Here is a 15,050-nt window from a genome sequence, read left to right as displayed (position 1 = left end):
CAGGTTTGGCACTGATTTTTACTGCAGTTGCCTGTTGGCCTTAGTGCTTTAAAGGCTTTTAATATTTAATTTCCTTGCTGCTGTAGATGCTGCAAAGATTTTGCCTGCCACTTCCTCTCGCAAGTGACCTTCCACCCCTCTCTTTTAAAATGTTGTAGCAGGCCTGTCACTGATTGGCCACCATGCTTGATTACCCTCCCCTGATTGGTGAGCTAAGAGAAAGGTTGGCATTTTTAATCGTGCCTCTTATCACCTCAGGACATCCCAAAATGCTTCATAGTCAGTGAAGTAGTTTGTGTTCAATTTTCTGGAGTGAGAGCTGAATCCACAACCATCTGACTCCCATACCAGAGTGCTAACACTGAGCTACAGTTGACTCAAATTTGCTGATGGGGAGAATATTTCACACGACAGCTCGTTGAATTAAGGTAAATGAGGCTCAGACTGCAAAAATGGCAAAGGGCCCACACCGACTCCTTCAAGCAGTCATGCCCTTCGCCGGCTTGTTTAAAATGCTCATCCTTGTTTTCAAATCCCTCCATGGCTTGGCCGCTCCCTACCTCTGTAATCTCGTTCAGCTCTACTACTCTTCGAGATCTGGTCACCACACTTTAGGAAGGATGTGAGGGTCCGTGAGAGGGTGCAGAGGAGATTTACTGGAATGGTTCCAGGGATGAGGGATTTTAGCTATAAGGTTGGAGAAGTTGGGGTTGTTCTCCTTGTAGCAAAGGAGAGTGAGGGGAGATTTGATAGAGGTGTACAAGATTATAAAGGTTTAGATAAGGTCAACAAAGAAAGGCTGTCCCACGAGCTGATGGTGCAAGGACTAGGGGACCAAGATTGAAGATTTTGGCAAGAAATGCAGGGGGGGATGTGAGCAATAACTTTTTTACGCAGTGAGTGGTAATGACCTGGAACTTGCTGCCCATGAGGGTGATGGAAGCCGAGATGATCAATGATTTCAAAAGGAGACTGGATGGGCACTTTAGGGAAATAAACTTGCAGGGCTATGGGAATACAGCAGCGGAGTGGGACTGAATGGATTGCTCTACAGGGAGCTGGAATGGACTCGATGGGTGAATGGCCTCTTTTTGTGCCAGAATGACACTAAATAATTTAAAATTTAAAAATCTAATCTACATCTCTGTGCTCCTCCAATTCTGGACTCTTGCACATCCCTGATTGTCACCATCCACCATTGGTGGCTGTGCCTTCAGCTGCCTGAGCCTTAGCTCTAGGAAGTCCCTCCCTAAATCTCTATGCATCTCTATCTTTCCTTTGTCCTTTAAGCCACTCCTCAAAACCTGGTCATCTGTCCTAATATTTCCTTAAGTGACTTGGTGTCAAATTTTGTTTGATAACATTCTTGTGAATTACCTGGGGATGTTTTATCATGTTAAAGGAGCTATATAAATACAAGTTCTTGTTGTTGTTGATGTTTGTTTATCTTCATTTGGTTGTAAAGGGGGATTTTCTGCTTTAAACACTCCTGTGCCAAATGAACTGTAAGAACAATGGGCATAATTCTGGAGCAAGTTAATGAAAGATTAAACAGAAAGATCAGAATAGTTCTTTAGGTTGCTAATATTTCACTGTCTCCAATCATTCTATTTTTAAGCAAATTCAAGTTGGCTCTCACCTCCAATGCAATTGAAAGCTGGATGTAGATTCTCGGAATCTACTGCTAAATAACACTTTCATGATACGATTTACAAGATCTATGCTAAAAATAGATATTTAAAACTGCAATGCTATGACAACAATTTGCATTTAATTACCATAAATAGAACAGGCCATATAAATTATCATTGTACGTCAATGTTATTACAAAATGGGAAACATGAATGCTTTTTTTTAAAGCCATGTCTTTTGGCATTTATTTTTCTCTATCTCACTGGCGAGTCAGAGCAGAAAATGTCAACATTTCATTGAGTATCCGCTTACAGTGAGAGACAGTTCAAACCTGCATCCCACAGCATATGGTGCCACCACTTACTTCAGGCCCCCTCGACATGAAATATATAAAAGGGGCCTGGGGTATAAAGGCCACCTTGGAAACAAAAAACGGGGGTTAGATACAGAGTAAAGGTCCCTCGACCCTGTCCCCATCAAATACTCCCAGGACAGGTACAGCACTGGGGTTAGATAAAAGAAAAAAAAAGAAAAAAAAAAAACGGGGGTTAGATACAGAGTAAAGCTCCCTCTACACTGTCCCATCAAACACTCCCAGGACAGGGACAGCACGGGGGTTAGATACAGAGTAAAGCTCCCTCTACACTGCCCCCATTAAAAAAAACACTTACTTCATGCCATGACAGGCACTTGAAAAAGCCACTTTGCTTCAGATGGCTATTCCTTAAGCCACTGAGAAATGGATAATCCTGCTCCCTCCAGGAAAGTCCATATTTAAAGGAACCATTCCCGAATCTCCTCATTGACAGGGGACACACAGGGAATGCCAATGTTTACAGGGGAACCCCTCCCCAGGAATGTCAATATTTAAATGCAGACCCCCCAGGACTGTCCATATTTACAAGGGGGACTGCCAAGGAATGACCAAATTTACTGGGGCACCCCAGGAATTTCAGCTGACAGATATGGCCTTCAGGACTCACCCAGTGTTGGTACTACAGAGCCACTGGTGATAATGGACATTGAAGTCCCCCACTCAGTATATTCTGTGCCCTTGCTACCCTCAGTGCTTCTTCCAAGTACTACTGCATGGAGGAGCACTGATTCATCAGCTGAGGGAGGGCAGTATGTGGTAACCAGCAGGAGATTTGACCGGAAACCATGAGACGTCATGAGGTCCAGTGCCAATGTTGAGGCTTCCCAAGGTCATTCCTTCCAGACTGTGTCGCCACCTCTGTTGGGTCTGTCCTAGTGTGACAGGACATAACCAGGAATGGTGACGGAGGAGTCTGGGTGTTGACTGATAGGTATGATTCTGTGAGCATGATTATGTCAGGCTGTTGCTTAACTCATCTGTGGCACAGCTCTCCAAATTTTGGCACCAGTCCCCAGATGTTAGTGAGGAAGACTTTGCATTGTCGACTGGGCAGGGTGCGCCATTGTCATGTCTCGATTTGATGCCAAGTTCAAAGCTGAGTGGCCCGACTGGTTTTAATCTTGTTTTGCTTTCTAGTGGTTTGCTGTAACCGAGTAGCTTGCTAGGCCACTTGAGAAAGCTGGCCAGAGTCTAAGGCTGAACCAGGCTGTTTGCAACCTTGGTGCCCTATTTCACCCCGAGGTGAGCTTCCGACCCCATATCCTCTCCATCATCAAGACTTCGACTTCTGTAATAAGGCCCATCTCCGCCCCAGTCTCAGCTCATCTGCTACTGAATCATCATCCATGCCTTTGTTACCTCGAGACTTTACTATTCCACTGCTGCACCCATCACTTAATGGCCTCGCATCTTTCACTCTCCATAAACATCCACCCTGTTTCCCATGTTCTAACTTGCACCATTCCTGTTCACCTATCACCTCATGCTCACTGATCCACATTGGCTCCCGGTCCAGGAGCACCTCAACTTGAATATTTTCATCCCAGTTTTCAAACCCCTCCATGGCCTCACCCCTGGGGCCAGAATCAGGGAGCCCATTGAATTGCAACAGGAGACAGGAAGTGGGGGTGGGGGTGGTGGTGCGGTGGGGGATGGAGAGCCCGTTGCTTTTGTCATTTGATTTTGTCAGGGGCAGGATTGGCCTATGGCGGCCTTTCTGCCCAGAGGCCAGTTGAGGGCCTTAAGATTTGGATTTAACTCGTGGCAGGTTGTGCCTCCATCACACAGGGAGGTTGCCCAGTAATATGAGATGCCCTCCCTGCAGGCTTGTGGGGGATATCCCTCCTCCATGGACAATCTGTGGCCCACGGAGGACGCCTGCAGGGAAAAATTCCATCTCCCTGGACCCCTCTCCCCTTGCACTTAACGCCCACCCTCCCACGCACCCCCCCCCCCCCCCCCTCACCAGAGCCTTCCAGACTGGCCTCAGCTGTAGTATAATGCAATCTAGGGTTGTTATTGGACAGAATATGGAACTAGTATGTAAGTGAGGTAGTCTGTAAGGAAGTGAGGTAACATAACTTGTATAGAACCTCATGTAGAATGAAACTGGAAGCCATAGCAGTAAACCTCACCTCACTTAAGAGGTGCCTGGATGTGTACCTAAAGTGCCATGAGCTACAAGGCTACGGACCAAATACTGGAAAGTAGGATTAGGCTGGGTGGCTCTTTTATTTTTGGCCGGCACAGAGACAATGGGCCAAGTGGCCTCTTTCTGTGCCATAAACTTTCTAAGTAAGATGCATATAAATAAACTCCTGTTCCTGTACCCATCAATATCTCAGATATTCTGTTGTAAGACTAATCAGCAACAGACGAATATTATATGGTGGCAACAGTAAGTTGAAGAAGAAATGGAAAAATTATTGCTCTTACTGGAGAAGTTTGAGAAAGTAGCTGGACAGGACCAAGCAGAGGTGTGGCTGAAATGGGTCCGAAGATTTACTAGATACCGTAGTGCATCGGGTCTCGTGCAGAAGCCAGACAAGGATCAGGTCAGTATGTTATTATTTGCCATGGGACAGTGCACGGATGACATCCTCATAATACAGAGCATAGATGAAGAAAATGCTTCGTACATAGAGGTTATTAAGGCTCTTGAGTCTTAATTAAACATCTGAAAAAACTTGCTCATCAAGCACACTGTGTTTAATAAACGACTCCAGCAGAGAGGAGAAAGTATTGATTCTTTTAACAACGACTTATATAAGCTCGCTGAAGATTGTGAATACGGCATTTTGCAGGAAGAGTTAATTAGAGATAGAATCATGTTCGGAGTGGTAGACGATGCTCTCTCGGATCATCTGCAGTCGAGGGATGATCTTTCATCAACCAAGGCAATCTAGCTAAGCAGGCAAGCAGAGATTAGAAAATATAACCGTGTTGTTGTTTGAGAGGACAGAGAGAGTCCGATCTCAAAAGTAGCCAACTCCATTAAATACTTAAAGAAAGCAAAGATGAAAAATGGCGGTCAAAGACAGGAAAGGTGGGAAGAGCAGCTCGGGGCAGCAGTGTCTCACTGCAGTAGGTATGGCCGAGTGAGGCACCAGCAAGAAAACTGCCCAGCCAGAGAAGGGGAGTGCTTCTTATATAAAGAGAGGGGACACTTCCAATTGGTATCCCACAGCAAGGAACCAGGACTGCAAAATATAAAAAGCAAACTCAAAGAAAGTGAGAGAATTAACAAAGTACAGGATGTACAATGCGTTGAATTACCATTTCTAGGAGAAATCCATGGAGCAAGTGAAGATTCCTGGATGGCGGAGGTTCTTGTAGGAGTTTATCAGACAAAATTTTAACTGAACACTGCAGCAGCCGTTTCAGTGCTGGTAGACACGAAGCTGCGGCTAAAGAAAATGAGCATTAGACTGACAGGTAAAAAAACTGTATGGTCCTGGAGGCATTGAGCTGAAGGTAATAGGAGAGTTGAAAACGATTGAGTTACTGGGGAAGAGAAATTCCTGAGATATATATTGAGAATCAGAATTGCTCGCTATTAAGCAGAAAAGCCTACATAGATTTACAGTTAATATGCAAAATTGAAGAGCTGAAAGGCATAGAGGAACAGCCAAGGAATCTTAGGGCTGAATTCCCTAAATTATTCAAAGGATAGGGAAAACTAAAAACAGCATACCACATCACTTGAAGAAAAGACGCAGAGACATTGTGTTTATATACACCAAGAAACGTTCCACACCTACTCCCAGAGAAAGTTAAGAAAGAAATAAAGCTAATGACCAAACAGGGAGTCATCTCACCAGTTACTAAGCCTGTAGGATGGTGCTCAGGTATGTTTCCAGTGAAGAAACCAAATGGGTCCATCCAAATTAGTGTAGACCTTATGCAATTAAACAAGCCTGTCGAGCAGGAAATACATCCGATGGCATCAGTGGATGAGATGCACGATTTTCACTAAATTAGATGCCAACAGTGGATTTTCCTTTATTCGCTCATGGGATGTGGGCATCACTGGCTCGGACAGCGTTTATTGCCCATCCCTAATTGCCCTTGAGAAGGTGGTGGTGAGCTGCCTTCTTGAACCACTGCCAGCATCTTTGGATGACGAATCTAAATGTTTGATGACTTTTATAACACCCTTTGGAAGATTCTGTTTTAACAGATTACCTTTTGGAATTGCGCCAGCAGCGGAAATTTTCCAAAGAACAATGTCAGAATCCTGGAGGATTAGAAGGGATCATCTGTCACATGGACGACATGTTGATCCACGGGGCAAGTCAGCAGGAACACGATGCGAGAGGGCGAGCAGTGTGGCAGAGACTGCAGGAATCTGGTCTAATGCTGAGTGAGACGTGTGTCTTTTCACAACAAGTGGTGAAATTTCGATTTCATATTATTGATGGATCAGGCATCAGAGCAGACCCTCAAAAGACAAAAGACATCAAAGACTTTCCTGAGCCTAAGGACATCACAGAATTGCAAAGGTTTATGGGCATGGTCAATCAGGTGGGAAGGTTTTTGCTGAATCTGGCTATGATAAATGAACTATTGCGACTGCTATTAAAGAATGACAAGGCCTGGTGTTGCAGCGAGGTCCAACAGGGACCTTTGAAAAAAATCAAGCAGAAACTTCTTTCTTCAGAAGTACTAGCACATTAAGACCCAAAGTTACCAACTATTATAGCAGCAGGCTCATCAGAAACAGGGCTAGGTGCAGTCTTGTTTCAGGTACAAAGTGCTGGGAATCGCAGGCCTGTGCATTTTTCATCTCGTTCTTTAACAAAAACAGAGCAAAGACTGCGGTCATCGAACAGTAAGTGTTGCAGCAACCTGGGCATAAGAGAAATTCTCGGACTATGTGCTACGTCTTCAATTTAAGATTGAAACAGATTACAAACTGTTAGTTACTCTGCCAAATACAGAAGAACTAGCAAAGTTACCTCCGAGAGTCCAGAGGTTTCGATTGGGATTAATGAGATTCGACGCTAAAACCAAATATGTTCCTGGGAAACAACAGTTAACAGTGACTGCATTATCATACATTACATATGCAGGACCTGAAAAACATGGCATTCTATTTTTTGAGGAAGTAGACGTGTTTACTCTAAAAACTACAGAGTATTTACCTGCTACAACACAGAAGTTGAGCAAAATCAGGAAGGCTCAAATAGAGGATGAAGGGCTAGGTTTTATGGGCTTCCCCGAGGTGGGATCAGAGGCGGGGGGTGCACAGAGTATTGCGACAGGTGGAGGGGGGGTGGTGGGGTGGAGGGCCCGTCACCTCCCAAGCGCCCAGCAAACTTCCCGGGGACGAAATAGGCCAACGAAGGCCTTCCCGCCCAGAGGCCAATTGAGGCCCTTACTTGGCCTTTTAACAGCCAATTAGGGGCCTATCCCACTGCCACTGGGATCCTACCAGCAGTTGGGGAGTGGGGAGGGGGGCTCCACCGCGCGGGGAGGACACTTTGCAAAATGAGGTGCCCTCCCTGTCAATTGGTGGAGGGTGCGGGGTGGGGGGGGGGCCCTCCTCTGTGGGCAATTTGTGGCCCATGGAGGATCCCCACTGGGAACCAATTCAGCCCCCTCGGGACCACCCTCCTCCTTGCCGGGGCCATCCAGACTGGCCCGGGAGACCCCACCTCACCTACCTCGTCCTGGGTTCAACCACTGGGCCCGGGTCTGAGGCCTCTGCAGTGCCCGCAGTGGTCACTGCTCCTGGTGTCGCTGACAATAGTGTTGAGCTGATTGGTAGAATGATCATTTGAGGGCCAGAGAGGTCCTGATGGGAGGGGTTGTGGGGGGGCGCGGTGTGGCCGGGGGGGGGGGAGTGGGGGGGAGGCACGGTGGAGCAATGGGAGGGGCTGTCGGATAGATCAGAGGAGGCTGGAGAGACCTGTTGGGGTTTGAGAGATTGGGGGGTAGGGGGGGTGTTGGAATTCCAGAGAGATCACTTGAGGGCTGGAGAGAGATCTGTTGGCGTCAGAGAGATAGGGGGAGGTCTGATTGCAGGGGAGATGGCAGGGAGTGTGAAATAGGTCAGCTTAAGGTGCCATGGAGAAGCACTCCTGTTCCTCCTGGCCCACAAGCCGTGCTGGAAAGGAACCTGCCTGTTGGATCCGGCCGTCATCTCCCCCCACTTCAGCTGCCATGTTTCCTGAAGGCTGGGAAACCAAGCTTGCAGTCATTAAATCTAAGTCACAGTTAAAATTTGAGGCACGCAGCCTCATTAAAATATTTAAATTAGAGACCCGACCCCCAACCCGTCTCATTACAACCGGAAGTGGGTGCGCCCGTAGTGGGTTGCGGTTGTGTTTCCCACTTTTTAATTTTTAACCCCCACCGCTGCCCTGCCAACGGCCCCTCTCCTGCCTCTCGTTGCGGGTTGTGTGAGGGTTAAAATTTTTCCCAAAGTATGACGTCTTTGTGAGAAAGCTTGTAATATGGGAAAGAAAACTAACATACAAACAGATGACAAAGCAGCAAATAACTGGCTGTGTCAATTCTAAGGAGTCTAGAATCACAATGCCAACTAATTGGCATGTGCGGAAGCAGGTGGTCTCATGGATTATGACAACAGATGCTTGCAGTAAAGCTGCCCCAGCACTGTGCTGCGATGATCCCTTCCAGGCACTGCTTGAAGGTCAATCCTCCTGCTGTCCTGTAATAAGAATAAAGGGATGTCAAGCACCCTGTGTAGCTGAGAGGTAATAAGACCAGTGCAGCTGCTTGGGCCAGATTGTGAGGTTATACCCACAGCTAACCCCAAACAGGCCGCTAGCTAAAGGAACAAAATCAAGAAATATTAACTCCGCACTCTCCTCGGAGAAATAAATCTGTCACTTTGCAAATTCATGGTGAATCTATTTTTTTTATCTAGTAGACTTATTCTTGCTTTGTGAGACAGTGCTGATTCATTTTATAGTTAGCTGCCTTTAAAATTTTTTTTTTATGGGATGTGAGCATCTCTGACAAGGCCAGCATTTGTTGCCCATCCCTAATTACCCTTGAGACGGTGGTGGTGAGCTGCCTTCTTGAATTGCTGCAATCCATCTGGTGTAGGTACACCCACAGTGCTGTTAGGTAACCCAGTGACAGTGAAAGAATGGTCATACAGATCCAAGTCAGGATGATGTGTGACTTGGAGGGGAACTTGCAGATACTGGTGTTCCCATTCGTCCACTGCCCTTGTCTTCTAGGAGGTAGAGGTTGTGGGTTTGGAAGGTGCTGTCGAAGGAGCCTTGGTGAGTTGCTGCAGTGCATCTTGTACATGGTACACACTGCTGCCACTGTGCACTGGTGGTGGAGGGAATGAATGTTTAAGGTGCTGATTAAGAGAACTGCTTTGTCTTAAATGGTTTCAAGCTTCTTAAGTGTTGTTTCAGTTGCTCCTATCCAGGCAAGTGGAAAGTATTCCATCATGCTCCTGACTTGTGCTTTATAGGTGGCGGAGAGGCTTTGGGGAGTCAGGAGGTGAGCCAGTTGCTGCAGAACGCCCAGCCTTAGTAGTTACACTATCTATGTTGCTGATCCAGTTGAGTTTATGGTTAATGGTGACCCCAAGGATATTGATGATGGGGAGGGGACATTATTAATGCCAGGAGTTTAATTCCCAGGACATGAGGTGCCCGACTTCCCACCCCCATATAGCTAACAGAAAGCACGGAAAATGCTGCATACCTGAATCATTTTCATCAGATTCTCAGCACCCTGCATAGCCATTTTTGGGTGCAATAAAACATCAAGGTAGCCGGAGTCCCAACACATTTCTATCCCCCTGCCAGACCCACCACCCACCATCTCCCCACCCTCCTCCCTCCATCACTCCTCAGAACAGGAACTGGAAGGCTGGCCATACAGGCAGGCAAGAGCTTATTTATGTGGAACTCGTGGATTTGGGAGACCCACAGAGATCCAATACCAACAGCTCCACCATAGTGGGAGCCCACGGAGTAGCCAGAAGAGGCCAAGGTAATTTCCCGTGGCATCCTTGGGTGTTCCCTCAAGCCATTTACCTTATCCCAGGGACCATTCCCTTGGGTCTCCAGCATCTTCCAGTTACTTCTGCAATTCCCATCTCATTGGCCCTGATGCCATTTATGCACCGTGGATAAAACCGGCCAGGCCTCGTCCCCTTCAAGACTTCCTGGTGTGCCCCCTGCTTCAGGCATTCCACATTGCGATGCCCTGCCCTAGAATCATACAGCACAGAAGGAGGCCATTCAATCCATCGTGCCTGTGCCTGCTCTTTGAAAGAGCTATCCAACTAGTCCCACTCCCCTGCAATTTTTTCCTTTTTAAGTATATATCCAATTGGTATACTATGGACCATTTAACCCTTACAATGTCACAGATAGGGTTATTTACCAGCTGCCCAATGGAAGAAACTCTCCATGCTTTGGTGGCTGCTGGACATGTTGCTGGATGACTGATCACATTAAGGATATGACCAAGTTAATCTGAGCCCTTAGGGCTTTTGATCGGTTGAAAAATCAGCCTTTGGAATCAAATCGTAGCTTGATACAATCTCCAGTGTTAATTGGGCAGGGGGGAGGGAAGGGGCGGGAGAAGGGAGGGATTATGGGTGGGGATGGGGCAGAGAAAGGGAAGGTCAGGAGGAAAAAAAGTCATGACAAGGAAGAATTCTGAAAGTGATCTTAAAAAGTAGATGGCCATTAGGAAAGATAGGTTTGGTTGGATAGGAAAAATGAGAGTGAAAATATGAAAGAGAATGTGGATGAAAGGAGCGAACAAAAAGGCACAGGAAGAAGGCCTCTCAATCACATCTTTCAAATTAGATTCCAGGGTGCAGCTCCTTAATAGCAACATCAGGTATCTGCAGAACGGTGGCAGACTTGTGCTAGTCAGGAAACATAGAATCATAGAAAGTTTCAGGCACAGAAAGAGGCCACTTGGCCTGTCGTGTCTGTGTGGCTGAAAAACAATCCACCTATTCTAATCCCACCTTCCAGCATTTGGTCCATAGCCCTGCAGATTAAAGCACTTAAGGTCCATATCTGGACTGCTTTTGAATGAGTTGAGGATCTCTGCCTCAACCACGCTTTCAGGCAGTGAGTTCCAGAGCCCCACCACACTCTGGGTGAAAAAATGTTTCCTCATCTCCCCTCTAATTTTTCTACCAATCACTTTAAATCTATGTTCCTAGTCACTGACCTCTGTGCTAATGTGAATAGACCCTTTGCCTCTACTCTATCCTGGCCCTTCAAAATTTTGTACATTTCAATCAGATCTCCCCTCAGCCTTCTCTGTTCCAAGGAGTACAACCCCAGCCTATCCACTCTTTCCTCATAGCTGCATTTTTCCAGTCTTGGCACCATCCTCGTAAATCTCCTCTGTAACCTCTCTAGTGCAATTACATCCTTTCTGTAATGAGGTGACCAGAACTGCACACAATATTCAAGTTGTGGCCTAACCAATGAGTTATACAGTTCCAGCATAACCTCCCTGCTCTTATATTCTATACCTCAGCTAAAAAAACATAAAGAAACATAGAAAATAGGAGCAAGAGTAAGCCATTCGGCCTTTCAGGCCTGTTCCGCCATTCAAAAAAGATCATGGCTGATCGTCTAATTCAGTACCCTGTTCCCACTTTCTCCCCATATCCCTTGATCCCTTTGGCATTAAGAAATATATCTGTCGCCTTCTTGAATATATTTAATGACTTGGCCTCCATTGCCTTCTGCGGTAGAGAATTCCACAGGTTCACCACCCTCTGAGTGAAGAAATTTCTCCTCATCGCGGTTCTAAATGGCAAAGCCCGTATCCTGAGACTGTGACCCCAGGTTCTGGACTCCCCAGCCATTGGGAACATCCTCCCTGCATCTAGCCTGTCTAGTCCTGTTAGAATTTTATAGGTTTCTATGAGATCCCCTCTCATTCTTCTAAACTCTAGTGAATATCGGCCTAGTCGACCCAATCTCTCCTCATATGTCAATCCTGCCATCCCAGTAATCAGCCTAGTAAATCTTCTTTGCACTCCCTCCAAGGCAAGAACATCCTTCCTCAGATAAGGAGACCAAAACTGCACACAGTACTCCAGATGTGGTCTCACCAAGGTCCTGGATAATTGCAGTCAGACATCCCTGCTCCTGTACTCAAATCTTCTTGCAATGAAGGCCAACATACCATTTGCCTTCCAAACTGCTTGCTGCACCTGAATAAAGGAAAGGATTCCATACGCCTTCTTAACCACCTTATCAACCTGTCCTGCTACCTTCAGGGATCTGTGGACATTCACTCCAAGGTCCCTCACTTTCTCTACACTTCTCAGTATTTTCCCACGAATTGTGTATTCCTTTTCCTTGTTTGACCTCCCCAAATGCATAACCTCACACTTCTCCAAGTTGAATTCCATTTGCCACTTTTCTGCCCACCTGACCAGACCATCAATATCTTCTTGCAGCCTGCAGCTATCCTGCTCGCTATCCAGCACACGGCCAATCTTCGTGTTGTCTGCAAAATTCTTGATCGTGCCCCCTACATTTATGTCAAAATCATTAATATATACCACAAAAAGCCTTGCTAAAATCCATGTAGACCACATCAACTCCACTACCCTCATCTATCTCCCTTGTTACTTCTTCAAAAATTTCAATCAAGCAAGCACATTGACCTCTGTGCCCAGATTACCATGACAGAAAGCTCAGTGTTGACAGCTGTAAATCTATAAATGTTTTCCTTACAGAAGGTGAAAACATAATTGAAATATAACCCACACTGAACAGTTCAGTAACAGCACGTCACTTCCAGTATATGCAGCATACTGGTCACTTTAATGAAAAGAAAATTGAGTGCAAAATCACCAATTTATGAAAGGAAAATCTGTGCAACACTTAAAATTAAGAAAATACATATTCCTTATGAAGCACGTGGTTGGCAGAACAGTCCTTTGAGTGTTGAAGCCTTTCCTTGCTAGACAGAAGCAGGCATTGATGCCGCTGCCCCACTTTGTTCCAGTGTGGGGGGTGGGGGGAGGGGGGTGGTCTCTTCCCTCTCTGCACCATCTTATTCCTCTTGTTGCTTTGTTTCTTTTTGTTGATCCTCACCCATCTCACCTGGTCTCTGTCGATCACCAGGTTGTGCAAGCTACACCATATTATAAGAATTTGGCCAAGGTACATGAGGACAGATTGCCTGAGTTCCCTCAGCAGGAGTATTGTTTAACCGCCCGAATAAGCCTGCTCGATCAGCACCCTGGTCTCAGGTGGGTGTCATATGTGTCGAAAGCGTTGTTTCCCAGGAAGCAGACTTTCATCCAAACAACTCAGATCCTGAGGAATGTGTACTTGTTGAATGATTTTGTGCTGGAATTGTGCACCATCTCGTTATAGAGTGAGCTTATCCAAAACTCTGCTGCTCGTATCCTAACTAGTACCAAGTCCCGTTCGCCCATCACACCTGTGCTGGCTGACCTACATTGGCTTCTGGTCCAGCAACACCTCGATTTTAAAATTATCATCCTCATATCCAAATTTCTCCATGGCCTTTCCCCCCCCCCCCGTCCCTATCTCTGTAACCTCCTCCGAGATCTCTGCGCTCCTCCAATTCTGGCCTCTGCGCTTCTCTGATTTTCGTCACTCCACCATTTAAGGTCGTGCCTTCAGCTGCCTCGGCCCTAAGCTGTGGAATTCCCTCCCTAAACCTCTCCACCTCTCCGCCTTTCTCTCCTCCTTTAAGACATTCCTTAAAACCTACCTTTTTGGTCATCTGTCCTAATGGCTTCTCCTTTGGCTTAGTGTCAATTTTTGTTTGATAATGCTCCTGTGAAGCACCTTGGGATGTTTTACGATAGTAAAAGCCCTATATAAATGCAAGTTGTTGTTGGTTTAAACTCATGAATAATTCTGGCCTGTTGTCTGCTGTTCTATTTTAAACTTCTACTTTTGGCGATTAAAACTTACACTGATTTCAGTTGGTAGTGATGCATATTCAAAGCAAATTGATGTGTAAAGACGGAGTCTATTTTTTAATAGGAACAATTAAAAATTAATTACCAGGCACTGGAGGGAAACAGTGAAGCTTTCTAATGATCTTTGTTTGCTTAGGACTGACAACTTAATCAGTCATTCAGGACTGTTATGTTGACACCCAGTCAATCAATCTAATGTGAATTAGATTGTATAATCAGCTAACAAGACCTGTGTTTCTCTTCTCTTTTGCAAATGATATCATCGTGTTTAGTTAACTTATATTACAGGAACTCAGCAGAAATATAAGGATAATATAAAAACACGCTGGTTAGAGCACTGTGACTTTAAAGGATATACTTTTTCAAGTGTGTTACTGGCATTGAGCTTTATCCCATTGGATAGAGAATCACTGGCAGTGCACATAAGATTTCTGGATATGTTCTCTGGGTGGTTGAATCTCCATAGAGTGCTTCTCCCGAAGAACAAAACAAAGGGTATTTTAGATTCTGCAACTTTGAACAAAAGGTTAATATATGTGAGGAATAAAGTTGAAAGTAAACAAACATAGAAGACACTGGAAATGAATTGCAGGTTCACCAGTGTCTGAAAAGAACAAAAGTGTTACAAGAGTTGACACTTGGTCAGAACTCAATCCATCGCAATTTTCATTCCAATTCTCTTTAGAACATTTAGATTTCTCACTTTGGACTAATTAGTCTCCTACAGTGTTTCACACAGGGTAGGGGCTAGATCATGAAATTGTGCTATGGTGTAAAATGGGTAATGTAAAATGAATCGTAATCCCATTTTACAACTCTCCCGAATTTTTATTTACTTCAATGGGCTGCTGGTTCGCTATCACCCATTATTCATTATCACACAAAACGACAATCCACTCCAGGGAGCCAAGACCAAGATGGTGATGAGTTACTGGGTAGAGGATAATTTGATCCAGATGTGCAGAATTATTTAGTTCTAGTTTAAAGTTATATAATGTCTATATTTACAGTTTAAATTCCAATGTCTATATTTATAAATGTAACTATATGCAATCCTGTCATGTTATAACTACACCTTCCTGGCAGTTGTAGCACCCA

The 15,050-nt window shown here is 45.4% G+C and overlaps 1 long non-coding RNA gene across 1 annotated transcript in view; it reads left to right on the top strand.

Annotated features, from left to right (window-relative positions):
• The first annotated feature begins 270 nt into the window (after positions 1–270).
• The window catches only part of LOC137352305 (uncharacterized), a 31,578-nt gene continuing 16,798 nt past the window's right edge, over positions 271–15,050 (top strand). The window contains exon 1 of the long non-coding RNA XR_010969672.1: positions 271–428. This is a non-coding gene — a long non-coding RNA (uncharacterized lncRNA). The remainder of the gene's footprint in view (positions 429–15,050) is intronic.

This window comes from Heterodontus francisci, chromosome 38 (genome assembly GCF_036365525.1).
Source record: "Heterodontus francisci isolate sHetFra1 chromosome 38, sHetFra1.hap1, whole genome shotgun sequence".
Taxonomy (NCBI): Eukaryota; Metazoa; Chordata; class Chondrichthyes; order Heterodontiformes; family Heterodontidae; genus Heterodontus; species Heterodontus francisci.
Note: the sequence above shows the minus strand (reverse complement) of the source record. Positions and strands in the feature narration are given on the sequence as shown.